Source organism: Pipistrellus hanaki (genome assembly GCF_964339955.1).
Source record: "Pipistrellus hanaki genome assembly, chromosome: 4".
In the NCBI taxonomy this organism is placed as follows: domain Eukaryota; kingdom Metazoa; phylum Chordata; class Mammalia; order Chiroptera; family Vespertilionidae; genus Pipistrellus; species Pipistrellus hanaki.
This window is the reverse complement of record NC_140506.1, coordinates 72,677,259-72,694,475: the sequence shown is the minus strand read 5'-3', so window position 1 is coordinate 72,694,475 and position 17,217 is coordinate 72,677,259. Positions and strand designations below refer to the sequence as shown.

The following is a 17,217-nucleotide window of genomic DNA, read 5'->3' as shown; positions in this document are numbered from 1 at the left end:
TGGATGTGAGAAAACCCCTCCCACATCTGGTGTTAGAAGTGAAGTATTGAGAGTAGCATTGTAGTGAGTAGACAGAAAAAACCCCACAGAAGAGTATCCTTATAAGAAGTTCATTTGAAGAGACAGAGACCCAGGGAAGAAGTCCAAGCAAGGGCAGAGGCAGAGGTGGGAGTGATGCATTTACATACAAGCTAAGGAGTGCCAAGGATGGCTGGGAGCCACCAGAAGGTAAAAAGAGAAAGGGAGGGCTGAAGCCGGTTTGGCTCAGTGGTAGAGCATCAGTCTGCGAACTGAAAGGTCCCGGGTTCGATTCCGGTCAAGGGCATGTACGTTGGTTGCAGGCACATCCCCAGTAGGGGGTGTGCAAGAGGCAGCTGGTTGATGTTTCTCTCTCATCGATGTTTCTAGCTCTCTATTTCTCTCCCTTCCTCTCTGTAAAAAATCAATAAAATATATTTAAAAAAAAAAAAAAAAAAAAAAAAAAAGAGGAAGGGAGGATTCCTCCTGAGGGCCTTTAGAGGAAGCACAGCCTAAGCTTTAGGTTCTCGGGTTCCATTCCCATCCTAGGGCACAGGTTGCAGGTTTGGTCCCCAGCACTGGTCAGAGTGGTGGGGGAGGCAACCAATTGATGTGTCTCTCTCACGTTGATATTTCTCCCCTCCTTCCCTCCCTGCTTCCCTCCTTTCCTTTTACTCTCTTAATAATCAATGGAAAAAATATCCTCGGGTGAGGAGTAACACAACAACAACAAAAAGCAGAAGAAGAGATACCAGGATCCACACGAACAGAGAAAAGGCCATGTGAGGACACAGCAAGAAGGGGGCCATCTGCAAGGCCAGGAGAGAGGCCTCAGGAGAAACCAGCCATGGGCACCTGGATCTTGAACTTTCAGCTCCGGAACTGTGTAAAAATAAATTTCTGGCCCGGCTGATGTGGGTTGGTGGTTAAGCGTTGACCTATGAATCAGGAGTACAGGCTTGATCCCCAGTGTGGTGTGGGCAGGAAGTTGCCTATAGATTGTTACGGAGCGAGTCCCCAAGAGATGGACCACCAGAGCCAATTTGATTAAGCATATTAGAATTTATTACAGATTCGAATCCGGGCTCAAACCATGGCTGACGCAGCAGCCGGCAAACACCCAGGTAAGAGCCCCAATGGAGGGGCAGTCCCTCCAGAGCGCTCACACAAAAACACAGACAAACACACACCTACCGCGGCCAGTCAGGCTCTCCGGATTGGGGGTCCCTCATGGTCCTGGCTGGGGATTCCAGTCATGATCCCCAAGGACCACCAGGGAGCCGTGTCCGATGCAATAAACAAAAGAGCCATCTCCATGCTAGCATGGGCTATCCCACTCATGCCGGCAGCATGGCGGAAGAGAGCGAATTTCGCCCAATCCAGGGGTTTTATTCAGGTCGGTGATGTCACTGCCTCGGCTAACCCTGATTGGCCCTTCAGGACAAAGAACTGGCCAATCAGTTGTCTGTTCCTAAATCCTAAAGACTAAATTCTAAAGACTGGGGACAGCCAGCATGGTTCGTTCCCAGTCACACCCTGCTTGACATTGGAATGTGGCCCTATCTTGCCCATAATACAAAAGCAGAACTAAAGGTTATCTATAGTTTCTACCCCTGAAGCTACTGAGTCAGTGGGAGTCAATCTCCTGTAACTACCCTATTGTTTAAGCAAGTAATCGAAGGTCGAAGTCAGATAGCAAGGTTAAAATTCAAACAGCAGTTTTTACCCAAGTATGATTGCTACCATATTTCATAGATGATTCTCTTTTATCATTGATGTTTCTATCTCTTTTCTTCTCCCTTCCTCTCTCTGAAATAAATAAAAACATATCTCTAAAAAAGAAAAATAAAAAACCCTCCCCTCTGTTCTCCCAACCTGCCCATAACAGTTTGCTTTATCCTGAATTGCAATTCTTTTGCTATTCCCAAATAAATATGTTTTGCTGGTAAACTAACTGGCTCTTTTTGTTTGTTAAGGTCTACAGGTCTAACAGAAGCAGGGTGGAATCTAGAAAAGAAAAACATGTTTCCTGGAATTAGAAAAAGGTAAATCCCTTTTGTTTGTAATCAGTTACTCCATTATCCTCCTGGCCGTTCTGAGGGAGGTTTATTATCCCCACTTCTATCCAAGGACACTGAGGCTCAGAGAGGTGAGGTGAGGTGAGTGTCTCAGGGTCCTGTCCCCTGTTCTCCTTATCCTGAGAAAGGGGCCTCAATATTTGCTTGCCCCAGTAGCAAAAACTACTCTGTACTTAAGTGAGGATCAAAGTAGTAAGGCGCCATACTTGTAGAGATGGCAGAGGCTGTAAACTTTCAATGAGCCGAAACAAAAAGAGAACATAAAACAAATAGCTGGTTGCCTGGGAGAAGTTACAGCTCTTCCCGATTCTGAGTTCGCAGAGAAGTCCAAGTGAGTCTCAAAGGGTCACTGTGCCCGGGTCACACCCTGCCGCATCCTGTCAGAAGTGTACATTCCATTGGGTTTATCATTGCCCGGAAATTAGAAAGTCAGGAGGAGAATGTGATAGTTCCAAGGAAAGCCAGTCACAGAATATTGTTCCCTGAAATCAGGAAATGTAGAAGCCAACACCTTATCTAAAAGTGGTAATTATCGCCGAAACCGGTTTGGCTCAGTGGTAGAGCGTCAGTCTACGGACTGAAAGGTCCCGGGTTCGATTCCGGTCAAGGGCATATACCTTGGTTGCGGGCACATCCCCGGAAGGGGGTGTGCAAGAGGCAACTGGTCGATGTTTCTCTCTCATCGGCATTTCTAGCTCTCTAGCTCTCTCCCTTCCTCTCTGTAAAAAAAAAAAAATCAATAAAATATATTAAATAAATAAATAAATAAATAAATAAAAGTGGTAATTACCATTGGCAAAGAAGCAGAAAGACTGAAGGTTGGGTTGCGCAGGAAGGGAATTTGGGGTGTGAGGAGAGTGCCTGGGGTTCCCTCTCTGTCCTACGTGTCTACCCTTCCCCATGTGTGGTCAACAACAGAATAATAACAGACACAGAAGCTGCCTATGTCTCAGCGGAAACGCTGGATTAAAAGACCACAGCTTCGTGAGGTGGAAACAAAGCTTTGTTTGTTCTGAAGAGGTTTCCTAGAAATTGACAGTCCTGTAATTCTGGAGAATTAGAGAACCTGTCAAATAATAATGTTCAACCTGTACAAACAAAGCCGTGGAATTCTTTGGAACAGACAGCTTCGCCAGGGTTGAGACGGGAGGGGAGTGTCTTAGGGTCCTGTCCCCTGTTCTCCCTCTCCTGAGAAAGGGGCCTCGGTGTTGAGACCTGGAGTTAGAATAGGATGTCAGCAGTCCTGACGGGAAAACATCTTCCTCCCCAGAACAAGCCTGCTGGCAGCCTCTCAGCCACCATCACTAGCGTTTGACAGAGACTCACAGGCAGGTGGGGTGGGAGAACTCAGAGTGGTCCACAGGGAAGGCCCAGGCGGGTAGTTGGCACAAAGAAGCTGGAGGTGTGTTAATGAGAACAAACGTCTTATGTGATTGATTTGGGAGTGTGTTTGGCTTACTTTGGTTGGTCCTGAGCTGGAAAACGGGGGTTCAATAGGAAGCTGGCAGTCGCTGACCAAGTTGTGCTGGTTCTGGCTGGTTGTTTCCGAGGCTGTAGGTCAGAGTTCTGTTGTCGTGGATGGTCTAGCCCCATGGTCAGCCAACTGGGCTCACGAGCCACATGTGGCTCTTTGGCCCCTCGAGTGTGGCTCTTCCACAAACTATCACTTCCTGGGCGAGTCTATTTTGAAGAAGTTGCGTTAGAAGAAGTTTAAGTTTAAAAAATTTGGCTCTCAAAAGAAATTTCAATAGTTGCACTGTTGATATTTGGCTCTGTTGACTAATGAGTTTGCCGAAAACTGGTCCAACCATTATAGTTGGGTCTCTTCATGCCTGAACACTCCAGCTTGTTTTTTATACCCAGAAACACACTCTTCTTTCCAGAGAGAAGCCTCGGTCACCATTCAGATGTCAAGTCTGCTGAGGATTTCTGCAGGCTCCCTCTTCCCCCCGCCCTCCATCAGAATGCCCCCTCCTGAGAGAGGATCCAAGATGGCTGCTCAGGTAGACACCTAACCGCAGCAGCACACAACAATTTCAATGGAATACAACTAAAATGTAGAGTGGACATTGCCCAGAGCTACAGGTAGTCGACTGACTGAAAATTCTACAACAAGAAGGAAAGAGAAAACCAGAAGGAAAATCAGAGGAGCTGAAAAAGCCTAAGGTACGGAGACATGGTACACACACGCGCGCGCGCACGCACATGTGGAGAGGATGCAGCTGGAGAGGAGAAGGCTGGGTGCCTGCCTGGCGTTCTCTAGCAGGAAGGAAATAAAAACCCCGGCCTGGGCTGAACCCCTGAACCGGCAGCGCTGAGCCCCAGTTATGGGCCAGACCCTGGGGACCCAGGCTCAGGCAGGGGGAGACGGGGCTGTGAGGCAGAATCCCAGGGGAGCGGCGAAAAGCAGAGCCCCCGGAGTCACGCACATTGCGCGCAGAGGACAGTCTGTTGACTCTGATGCTAGACTCCCCTAGCAGGAAGGAGAAAAAAAGCTCCAGACTGGAGGAACGCGACGAGGAGCAGGAGCCCCTGCCGGACACCGGCCAGCCAGGCGCCAGCAAGGAGCCAGGTGACGGGGCCCCCGGGGGCCCAGGGGGTGCCCCTGGGCCTTCGACTGCTGAGCGCCGGCCACGGAGCCGAGGCCGGGGGCTGCTTTCTGAGCGGCGCCGACCCCTGCAACAGGCTGAAGCAGCACAGGAACCCACGGAGAACAAAGGGGCGCCACAGGCCAACCTGCTGAGCTTCCAGGACAAGGAGGAAGAAATCGAAGAAGTTTTCAATGTGAAGAAATCAAGTGAGAGCAAAAGATAGTAAAATTACTTAAGAAAGAATATAAAGAAGATCTTGAAAAATCGAAGACTAAGTTAGAAGTCAACTCAGCAGCCAACATAAATGCATTTAAATAAAAAAAGGACAGAATGTTGGAACGGTGGTGGCCAGGCCTAGAGTGGCCAGGCACAAGGCAGTGGCAGCCGGGCCTGGAGCAGCAGCAGCCAGGCCCCAGAGCAGGAGCAGCCAGAACCAGAGCAGCAACAGCCAGGCCTGGAGCAGCTAGACTTGGGGCAGTGGCAGCCAGGCCTTAGGCAGGCCTTAGGGTGGCCAGTCCAGGAACACCCAGGCCCGGAGTGGTCGGGCCCAGAGAAGCCGGGCCCAGAGCAGCCGGGTCGGGAGCAGCCAGACCCAGAACATCAGCAGCCAAGCCCGGAGCATCCAGGCCGGGAGCTGCCAGGCTCGGAGCGGCCGGGCCTGGGGCAGCCAGGCCCAGAGCAGCAGAGTGGGAGCAGCCAGGCACAGAGCAGCAGCAACCATGCTTGGAGCAGCCAGGTCGGGAGCTGCCAGGCCCGGAGCGGCCAGGCCTGGAGCAGCCGGGCCCAGAGCAGCCGGGTCGGGTGCGGCCAGGCCCGGAGCAGCAGCAGCCACGCCCAGAGCAGCCAGGTCGGGAGCGGCAGTGGCCAGACACGGAGCAGCTGGTTGTGGAGCAGACCAGAGCAACAGAGGCCAGGCCCGGAGCAGCCAGGCCCAAAACAGCTCGCTCCTCGCCTGCCTCCGCCCCAAGGCTGCCTCTCAGACATGGCTGGAAACTTTTGCGGGAACTTGAGGGTCTGCTGAATCAAGTGATGAAGGCTTAGATCTGGATATATTGAGTTTGTATAGCGCTGGGGAGTTGATCTGTGAGTGCCTTGTGTGGGGCCTGGATGAGGTTGGTTGATCTATTTGGAAATGTCTTTTGTGTGAAGTGTATCCTTGGGCATGTGGAGGTATTATTGATTTGAGAAAATGCTAAGTAACTGATTTACTATCTGAAAAATTTAAAGTTCTGAAAGTTTAAGGTCTCTTGCCAAAAAGAGGTTTTAAAGCTAACACCTTAATTTTAATGGAGAAAGGGGAGGACAAGCCCTTCCCACCCAAAACAGGTAATCCAATTCCAGCCAGCAGCTATCTTTATACAATGTGTCCATTTACACTTGAATGGCTACACCTTTTGATAGCCTAAGGGTAAGTTTACATGTAAACAAGTTTGCTTTCAATTCCCAGGGCAGAAAAAAAACAAGGTTTAAAATTATTAGATTTTAAAATTTATTCTTAGAAGTGTAAAAGTTTATTAATTAAAAACAACAACAACAACAACAAAGGGAGATTGAAAAACCTGATGAACAATAATAGCGGTTCATTGTAGTAGAGTCGGTGATATGGGAGGGGAGTGAACTGACTGTTCTGGGGGGGAGGGGAAGGGAGGGAGGAAGAGACTGAACATAAACTGTGCACCTATGGATGAGGACAATGGGGGGTGAGGAGGGGGCGGAGGGTGGGGTGGGAACCTAGTGGAAGGGGGAAGAAATGAGGAACCTTTGTAATAATATGAACAATAAAGATTGATTAAAAAAAAAAAAAAGGAACAACAACAACAACAAAAAGAATGCCCCCTCCTTTGTATTGTGTGGCACCACTCTACCCTGCTTCCTATTGGAGTTGAAAGAACTTTAATAGCTGCTGTATATTGAATGTGTACTGCAAGACCTTTCTGTGCTCTGCAAACTCTGCACCTGAAGGCTTGTTTCAAACCACAGAAGTTGCTCTGTCCCCACCTGCGAAAGACACCCCTCCCCACACCTGGCAGTGACTGGTGTATTGGGTAGGTCTCACACCACTTCACAGTGGACTAAATTCTAACTCCCCTCTGCTTGAAATGAACTCATATTAGTTGCCTTCCTTGCTGTGTATTATCTCCCCATCCTCCAAGCAATATTCCCTGTCCCTCCCCAAGGCATAATATTTGCACTCAAATCTGTTTCAGAGTCTGCTTCTTGGGAAAATGCAAACAAAGTAGAAAGATCTCATTATCCCCATTTTACAGATTAGGGAAACTGAGGGTCAGAGAGTGCATATTTCAAAATCAGGACTCCACCTCACAGCCCCATCTCCCTCTACTTGAGCCTGGGTCCCCAGGGATTGGCCCAGAACTGGGGTTCAGAGCAGTCCGGACTGAGGCTCAGCGCCGCCGGAGGCCCTGTTCCTTCTGGCTAGGGTAATCCAGCATCAGAGTCAACATTCAGTCCTCTGCGTGCAATGTGCGTACTACTCCGGGGGCCCTGCTTTTCGCTGCTCGCCTGGGATTCCGCCTCACAGCCCCGTCTCCCCCTGCCAGAGCCTGGGTCCCCAGGGTCTGGCCCATAACTTGGGGCTCAGCGCTGCCGGTTTGTGGGTTCAGCCCAGGCTGGGTGTTTTATTTCCTTCCTGCTAGGGAACGCCGGGCAGCACCCAGCCCTCTTCTTCTCTCCGGCTGTGACCCCTCCGCGCGCGTGCGTGCGAGGGCGCAGCATGTCTCCGTACCTTAGGCTTTTTTTCAGCTCCTCTGATTTTCCTTCTGGTTTTCTCTTTCCTTCTTGTTGTAGAATTTTCAGTCAGTCGACTACCTGTAGCTCTGGGCGATGTCCACTCTACATTTTAGTTGTATTCCATTGAAATTGTTGTGTGCTGCTGCGGTTAGGTGTCTACCGAGCAGCCATCTTGGATTCTCTCTCCTGTTTTTTTAATTAATAAACTTTTACACTTCTAAGAATAAATTTTAAAATCTAATAATTTTAAACCTTGTTTTTTTTCTGCTCTGGGAATTGAGAAGCAAACTTGTTTACATGTAAACTTGCCCTTAGGCTATCAAAAGGTGTAGCCACTCAAGTGTAAATGAACACATTGTTTAAAGATTGTTGCTGGTTGGAATTGGATTACCTGTTCTGGGTGGGAACAGGTAATCCAATTTAAATTTCCTCCCCGTTCTCCATTAAAATTAAGGTGTTAGCTTTAAAACCTCTTTTTGGCAAGAGACCTTAAACTTTCAGAACTTTAAATTTTTCAGATAGTAAATCAGTTACTTAGCATTTTCTCAAATCAATAATACCTCCACATGCCCAAGGATACACTTCACACAAAAAACATTTCCAAATAGATCAACCAACCTCTTCCAGGCCCCACACAAGGCACTCCCAGATCAACACCCCAGCGCTATACTAACTCAACACATCCAGATCTAAGCCTTCATCACTTGATTCAGCAGACCCTCAAGTTCCCCCAAAAGTCTCCAGCCATGTTTGAGAGGCAGCCGTGGGGCAGGGGCAGGCGAGGAGCGAGCTGTTCCGGGCCTGGTTGCTCCGGGCCTGGCCTCTGTTGCTCTGGTCTGCTCCACAACCAGCTGCTCCGTGTCTGGCCACTGTCGCTTCCGGCCTGGCTGCTGCTGCTCTGGGCCTGGCTGCTCCCGACCCGGCTGCTCTGGGCCCGGCCACTCCAGGCCCAGCCGCTCCGGGCCTGGCCGCTCCCGACCTGGCTGCTCCCGATCTGGCTGCTCCGGGCTTGGTTGCTTCTGCTTTGGGCCTGGCTGCTCCCAACCCGGCTGCTCCGAGCTTGGTTGCTGCTGCTCTGAGCCTGGCTGCTCCTGACCCGGCTGCTCTTGGTCCGGCTGCTCCGGGTCTGGCCGCTCCTGGCCTAGATGCTCCGGGCTTGGCTGCTGCTGTTCTGGGCCTGGCTGCTCCTGACCCGGCTGCTCTGGGCCCAGCCACTCCGGGCCTGGATGTTCCTGGCCTGGCCACCCTGGGCTTGGCCGCCTCCGCCCCAGGCCTGGCTGCCACTGCCCCAGGCCTGGCTGCTCCGGGCCTGGCTGCTGCTGCTCTGGTTCTGGCTGCTGCTGCTCTGGGCCCGGCTGCCACTGCCTTGTGCCTGGCCACTCTGGGCCTGGCCACCACCTTTCCAACATTCTGTCCTTTTTTTTTCTTTTTTTTTTTTTAATGCATTTATGTTGTAATGTTGGCTGCTGAGTTGAGTTCTGACTTAGTCTTCGATTTTTCAAGATCTTCTTTGTATTCTTTCTTAAGTAATATTACTATCTTTTGCTCTCACTTGATTTCTTCACATTGAAAACTTCTTCGGTTTCTTCCTCCTTGTCCTGGAAGCTCAGCAGGCTGGCCTGAGGCACCCCTTTGTTCTCCGCAGCCTCCTGCGTGGCTTCAGCCTGTTGCTGGGGTCGGCGCCGCCCAGGAAGCAGCCCCCAGCCTCGGCTCCATGGCCCACGCTCAGAGGTCAAGGGCCCAGCGCCCCCCCTCCCCCCGGGTCCCCGGTGCCCGGCTCCTTGCCGGCACCCAGCTGGCCGGCGTGCTGCAGCGGCTCCTGCTCCTCATCATGTTCCTCCCAGTCTGGAGCTTTTTTTTTTTTTTCCTTCCTGCTAGGGGAGTCCAGCATCAGAGTCAACAGACTGTCCTCTGCGTGCAATGTGCGTGACTCCAGGGGCTCCGCCTTTCGCCACTCCCCCGGGATTCCACCTCACAGCCCCGTCTCCCTCTGCTTGAGCCTGGGTCCCCAGAGATTGGCCTAGAACTGGGGTTCAGAGCAGTCGGCGCTGGGGCTCAGCACAGCTGGAGGTTTTGTTTCCTTCCCGCCAGGGCAATCCAGCATCAGAGTCAACATTTCATCCTCTGTGCACAATGTGTGTGACTCCGGGGGCTCCGCTTTTCGCCGCTCCCCTGGGATTCCACCTCACAGCCCCGTCTCCCCCTGCCTGAGCCTGGGTCCCCAGGGTCTGGCCCAGAACTGGGGCTCAGCACTGTCGGTTCTGGGGTTCAGCCCAGTCCGGGGCTTTTATTTCCCTAGGGAATGCCAGGCAGGCACCCAGCCTTCTCCTCCTCTCCGGCTCTGTCCTTTCTGCGTGTGCGTGCGTGCGCACAGCATGTCTCCGTACCTTAGGATTTTTCAGCTCCTCTGATTTTCCTTCTGGTTTTCTCTTTCCTTCTTGTTGTAGAATTTTCAGTCAGTCGACTATCTGTAGCTCTGGGCAACGTCTATTTTATATTTTAGTTGTATTCCATTGAAATTGTTGTGCGCGGCTGCGATTAGGTGTTTACCTGAGCAGCCATCTTGGATCCTCCTGTTTTTATATTTTATCACGAATGTCACATTTCTACGGCATGCCACTCTTTAGACAGTGAGTTCACATTTCCTGCCTTGTGTGAGAGGCAGCTATGAAGGAAGTATCTGGAGTCCTAGGTCAGCATTCTGAACCTTAGTTGTCCACTGTAAAATGGAGATAATTCTATCTGCCTCATACAATAGTCCAGAAGGTTAGTTAAGATATCATTACTATCTAGGATGGGACAAAAATAGTTTTATAGTTGTGAGTACAAGAAACACAGAGTTTATTCTTATATTATTACTAGCTGTACCCGGCCATGCATTGCTGTGGCTCAGTCTGGTTAAATGGAAAAGAAAGAAAAGAGAAAGCACACATATGTTTAATTTCACAATGCTTGTGGGTATACAATATTTTTTGATGTTCCATTGTCTGTGCAGATATAGATATTATCTGGTTTGCCAACTCTAGAACACGCAACATATAACTGTCCATGTGAGAAGCAATCCGTATCTAGATCTAAACCACACAATTCTAAAGACTGGCCCTGAGCTTTGTTGATGGTGATTGCAAACTCCAGTTGAATTGGGAATTGCAATCTCTTTAATTGAAATGGCATATCCGTTGGAATCATAGAAATGTGAGGAATGAGGACATCTTTATCTTTGAAAGGTCCTGTCAAGATTGTTGCTCATTAATTTTTTTACTGCAAGCAGTGTGCCTTACAAAGCTTTGGCTGGTTGATATTTCACAACATGATAATTTGCACGCCAATTTTTAATTGCAGTACGTGCGGTGGCATTCCTGGCAGATCGAGTGAATTCAAAAATTCTATTGGGTAAGTAACCGCTTCATCTGCTTCCACAACAGTGTCGACAGACTTGTATGTGACTGCCTCACTTTGAATGTTAGACTGAATAATATTGTTAAGTTTGTAGACGTCTTTGTTCTTGGCTGAAAGAATAGCTCATTCACTCAGCCAATCATGAATCTTATAATTGGTTTGAATATTGGGAAATACTTTTTCAACCAATTCTTCTTTTGATGTCACTAAATTGCAGAAGTTATGAGGCAATGAAATTCATTCTGAGGTCAGATCAATTGGCACCTTTCCATTCCCAATTTCCAGCAATTGATGTGAGAATACCTCAGCTGATCGATCGTTTTGCAGCTGGACATGCATATTTGTAATTAATTTTAACGTCTTTATGTGTCACCACAAAGTAGAGTATTTCAGGCAAGCATTTATTTCGTCCACTGGTGTCGATCAAGAAATTACAGATAATGTTTACCTGAAATCTCCTGCAAGCAATATTAATGCATTCCCAAATGGTCTGATGTTTCTACACAAATCTTGCAATGATCAATCAAGAGCCTCAAGCGATTTTTTGTGCGCCATTGTGCATTCATCCCAAACAATAAGTTTGCATTTCTGCAATATTTTTGCCATGCTGGATGCTTTGGAAATGTTGCATGTGGGAGTTTCAATGAATTGCATGTTCAATGACAATTTCAAAGCGGGATGAGCAGTTTTTCCACCTGGTAGCAATGACACAGCTATTGCAGATGACGCAAGAGCTAAGGCTATGTCATTTTGGGATCCAATTGCTGCCAGAATCAATCTAATTAGGAACATTTTACCAGTTCCTCCTGGCACATCAAAGAAGAAGATTTCTCCAATCCCTTTATTGACAGTTTATATTATTATTTGCATTATTATTTGATTGTAAATGCCTTTTTGCTCAAGAATATTTGATTGCACATACGACAAAAGATCACCCGTGTTGTAATTTTGTTCACGACACAATTCTACATCGAACGAAGCAGCAGCAAATCGATTCAGTGATGGCATTCCCAATTGATTGAGAACTTTGAGATTTCTAAGCACAAATCTTCAATCATTATCAACATTGAAATGGAATCATAAAATATTTAGTATAGCATATGTTGCTTTTATGTCCAACAGATGGCGCTGTTTTCAAAAAAAGCATGTTTTTACCTGTCTCAGGTGTGACATCTATTTAATAGTAGGTATAAGGAATATAAAAACACATGCGTATTCGAATGCAACGTTGTATCAAAATTTCAAAGCAATCAGTGAAGAGCTTTCAGAGGTTTAAGATTTTGAACAAATGAATACTTACATTTTTATTTATATAGATTTACTAGAGGCCAGGTGCATGAATTTGTGCACGAGTGGGGTCCTTGGCCTGGCCTGTGGGATCTGGCCAAAAACAGCTCTCTGATATCCCCCAAGGGGTCCCAGATTTCGAGAGGGCACAAGCCAAGCCTAGGGATCTCACCAGTGTATGATCGGGGCTAGGGAAGGACCACAGGAAGGCTCCAGGGCATGTCTGACCCTTCTCGCTCAGTCCCAATTGGCCAGACCCCAGCAGCAAGCTAACCTACTGGTTAGTGCATGTCATAGTGGCTGGTCGACCGATCAATTATCTGCCCCCTTGTGGTCAGTGCATGTCAGAGCAGGCAGTTGAGCAACCTTAGCTTATCATTAGCATACTAGAGGCCTGGTGCACAAAATTTGTGCATGGGAGGGGTGTCCCTCAGCCCAGACTGCACCCTCTCCAATCTGGGGTCCCTTGAGGGAAGTCTGACTGCCTGTTTAGGCTCGATACCAGTAGGATAGGGCCTAAACGGGCAGTCAGACATCCCTCTCACAATCCAGTAGTGCTAGCTCCCAACAGCTCACCTGCCTGTCTTTCTAATTGCCCCTAACTGCTTCTGCCTGCCAGCCTGATTACCCCCTAACCACTCCCCTGCCAGCCTGATTACCCCCTAACCCAGGGGTCGGCAACCTTTAAGACATAAAGAGCCACTTGGACCTGTTTACGAAGGGAAAAAATCCTGGGAGCCGCAAAACCATTGCGACATTTAAAACAAATATAACACTGCATATATTGTTTCTTACCTTAATGCTATATACCAGATCGTGCAGAAAAAGGATTTTTTCACTTAACAAAAAGAGCCGCATGCGACTCCAGAGCCGCAGGTTGCCGACACCTGCCCTAATCACTCCTGCCAGCCTGATTGATGCCTAGCTGCTCCCCTGCCAATCTTATTGCCTCTAACTGCTCCCCCCTGCAGGCCTGGGTCCCCCACAACTGCCCTTCCCTACAGGCCCAATTGCCCCCAACTTCCCTCCTCTGCTGGCCTGGTCACCCCTAACTGCCCTCCCCTGCAGACTTATTGCCCCCAACTGCCCTCCCTTGTAGGCCTAGTCCTTCCCAACTGTCCTCCCCTGCTGGTCATCTTGTGGCAGCCATCTTTGAACACACAGGGGCAGCCATCTTGTGTGTTGGAGTTACAGTCAATTTGCATATTACTCTTTTATTAGATAGGACAGAGGCCTGGTGCACAGGTGGGGGCCAGCTGGTTTGCCTTGCAGGGTGTCCTGAACCAGGTTGGAGTTCCCTTGGGGCATGGGACAGCCTGGGAGAGGGGCCTGTGGTGGTTTGCAGGCTGGCCACGCCCTCCAGAAACCCAAGTGGAGGCCCTGGTATCTGGGATTTATTTATCTTCTATGGTTGAAACTTTGTAGCCTTCAGCGGAGGCCAGGGCAGGCCAGGAACTTGGCTTCCTCCATCACTGGAGAAACCCAAGCCTCCTCCATGGCCGCAGCTATTTTTGTTGGGATTTATTTATCTTCTATAATTGAAACTTTGTAGCCTTGAGCAGAGGCTTTGGCCTGCCAGAGTGTACAGGAAGCTTGGCTTCCTCCATCACCAGGGAAACCAAAGCCTCCTGTTCACAGCCATATTTGTTGGGATTTATTTATCTTCTATAATTGAAACTTTGTAGCCTTAAGTGGAGTCCAGGGCCCACCAGAGTGTGTGAGGAAGCTTGGCTTCCTTCATTGCCAGGGAAATCCAAGCCTCCTGCTTGCTCCATGGCCACAGCTATCTTGGTTGGGTTAATTTGCATACTTGCTCCTATTGGCTGGTGTGTGTAGCAGAGGTATGGTCAATTTGCATGTTATTCTTTTATTGGATAGGCTTACACTTTGATTGGTGGAATGTCTGACTGGATGAATGAACATTTAGCATATTGGGCCTTTATTATAATATATAGGATTTTTGTATTTTCCATATAAACCACTGAAAACCTACTTTTGCCCATGCTGTATGCCCTCAATGGTATCTACTATACATTTGGTGCTCAATAAATGATTGTTGATTCTGAATTTTCTTCCTAGTTTTATGGGTGAAGAAGCTGAGATGATTTCTTCAGTATCACAGGGCCAGCTCCTCCTGACTTCACTCCTTAGTAAACCCTGGAGGCTCATCTCCCTGCCCACTCCCATCAGGTGCCCAGGGAGAAGTACTATTACTTATACCACTCTTGCCTTTGGGAACTCACATTGAGCTGTTAGGACACAGGTTAGGCAATTATGATACACTGGAGAGCCGAATAAGACAGCGAAAACTTCTTGGAAGAGGTGACTCCTGAGCTGAGCAAGACTGATGGAGGTAGGGAGGTCTGAGGGGTAGGAATGGAGACCTCATAGAGAAGCATGTGCCAGGTCCTGGAAGCCACAGTCTGAATTCAAGGGGCCAAGTGGAGCTTTGGGAGTAACTTGGGTCAGCTCTGGAATTTTACAGAAATCATTCTGGCTGTGGATAACCAGGGTGGAGGGTCTGTGTGAAGGCTGTGATAGGATTCCAGGAAGAAGAATTGAAAAGAGAGGATGGATTTGAGAACTACTCAGGAAGTGAATTTGCCAAGAGTTAATGCCTTGTTGGCCGAGGAAGCTGAGGGAGGTGACCAGGATCACACTCAGGTTTCAAACTTGGTTGTGTATGTGCAGGTGGGACCATTCAAAGGAGAGAAAAATCCACTAGGGAAAGCAGGTCTGGGTGAAAGCTATTTGGGACTGTTGAATTCAGAGTAGGGGGGGATTCTTACAGAGCTTTCTAGTATGTAGCAGACAGGGCTGTAGAGAAAGGTCTGAGGATCCAAATGTTAGAACAAAACCCCTAAAGACTGTCCAGAGTTTGAGCTCTGCCTCTATTTGTTCACTTGATGGAGACAGGCCAAGTGTTTAGCTTCTTGAATCCCAGCCCACTTGCTCTAAGATGCGGGTGTGAAAGGCCAATCCCAGGACGGTGTGCGTTTGTGTGGGAGGGGGGTCTTGATCTTCAATGAGGACTCCATTCAAGACCCACCTTCAATGAACTGACAAATCATCACCAGATCAGACCTGTATCCCTCCAGCTATTCCCTTAAAGCCCTGCTTGGCCCCTCTAAACTCTTATTTGATCTTCTTATTATCCCTACTTCACAGGTGATGAAACTGGAAATCAGAGACATTAAATGACTTGTCCAAGACCTCAAAGCCGCAATGCAAGATGGCTGGTCCAGCATCTTCCTGGTAAAGAATTTGTGCCCTTGCCATGACACCAGGCAGGCCTACTCTGTTGTGCAGTGTCAATTCCAGCATATTGGGGGCCTTCCTCAATAGTTCTCAAGTCCACTCCTTCCTGTTGACCCTCACTGCCACCACCTTTACTCAGGCTCCATTAGTGCCCTCCAGGATTCCTGCCCCAGCCTCCTAAGTAAAGGTGGCTGGAGATGTAGTATCTGGGATTTAAAGCAGGGAGGATGGCAGTAGGGCACCATAAATATGGATAGGCACTGGGATGGGAGCTTAGAGGACTCAGGAGAGCAGGCTGAGGGTTCTCTGCTATCCATGTACTGTCCCTCTTTGCTATCAAACACATACAACACACAGTCCCAGAGGACTGGGAACAGGAGATGGTCCTGGGAACCATTTCCCTGGTGGTTCCAAAGGGGCAGCCCCAACACCAAGTGTAGAAACGTTTCCCTTCACTTACCAGATCTAGGTGGCAGGAAGAGTGGGAGGGGGCTCCCAGGCAGAGGAGGGGGCCTCCCATACATCTCATCTTTGTTTGGCTTGGAAATTCAGGAGCCAGAGGTTCATAAAGACTTCTGAGAAGTTGGCTTCACTCTGTTTGGCTTGGAAATTCAGGAGCCAGAGGTTCATAAAGACTTCTGAGAAGTTGGCTTCAGGGCAATTGGCAGACCTTGACAGATGCAGATGCAGGGGTGGCAGCTGTTCTCTGTGGGAGAGCACAGTAAGTCTATTGTCAAGATAAACTTTACCACACCCCCTAAGCATCGTCCTGGGAGGAGTGTGGTCCAGCAGAGAGAAGGAGCTCCAAATGAAGCAGAAACAGAGGTCAAGAGGTAAAGCTCAAAGGAGGAAAACATTCACGGTGGGTGAAGCCATCCAGAGATAGGTCTGACCATTTAGATCAGGGGTCCTCAAACTTTTTAAAGTGGGGGCCAGATCACGGTCCCTCAGAGAGCTGGAGGGCTGGACTATATGAACTACTAATTCCTACTGTAACACCTTGGCTGCGCTCACTGCCCAAAAAACCTGGCGGGCAGGATCAGACTCCCCTGGGGGCTGCATGTGGGCCGTAGTTTGAAGACCCCTGATTTAGATGATAGTTAGATCCCTATCAAGCAGGGGCATGTAAGCACTTGTTGGCAGAGCTCTGGGTAGGAAATTCAAGCTTCAAATGAGGAAGTCCTAGCCAGCCCTGAGATTCAGGAATCTAGGGAAGGGCCCATTTCAGACTCAAGGCCATTAGGGCTCAGAGTCCACTGGAAAGACAAATATAAACAAATGATTTCAATATAGGACAATAAGGCGTCGGGATCACAGTGATTAAGATCATGGGCTTTAGAGGCTTAGGCCTGGGTTCAGGTCCAACTGTATCAGCCTCAGTTTCATCACCTGTGAAGTGGAGTGAAACCCTCTGCTTCCCAGTGGTGTTTCATGGGGAAAGTGAACTGTGTACATTAAGTTCCGTGCACAGTGAATGGCCTGAAATAAATGTTAAGAGGGGGACTCATTGCTGGTGCCAGGCAACTGGCAGGTGCAAAGGGCTCTGGAAGTGGAAGGGAAGACTGTGTGAGAGATCAGGGAAGCATCAGAGAACAGGCGGGAGCTCCAAGGGGCCAGGGGTCAAGAGCATTCCTGGCCAAGGGGGAGAACATGCGTCTGGTGAGCAGCAGAATGTGGCTGAATTCCAGAAAATGATGAGAGGAGGTGGAGAGTGTGTTTGTACCTTACTGTTGAGAGAAGGCACCCCTGTACCCTTCTCCATATCTAATAATATCTCTACTTTTGTTGATTCTCCCTATTTAACATCTCCTGGATCTGTCTGTTCCTTCTCAACTCCA

The 17,217-nt window shown here is 48.8% G+C and overlaps 1 long non-coding RNA gene across 1 annotated transcript; it reads right to left on the bottom strand.

The window, feature by feature from the left end:
* Positions 1 to 1,066: 1,066 nt before the first annotated feature.
* LOC311621497 lies at positions 1,067 to 15,903 on the bottom strand. The gene is made up of 3 exons (XR_014794836.1): positions 15,840 to 15,903; positions 3,556 to 3,776; positions 1,067 to 1,827 (listed from the first exon to the last, which is right to left on the bottom strand). It is a non-coding gene; the product is annotated as an uncharacterized lncRNA (long non-coding RNA).
* Between the last annotated feature and the right edge of the window lie 1,314 nt (positions 15,904 to 17,217).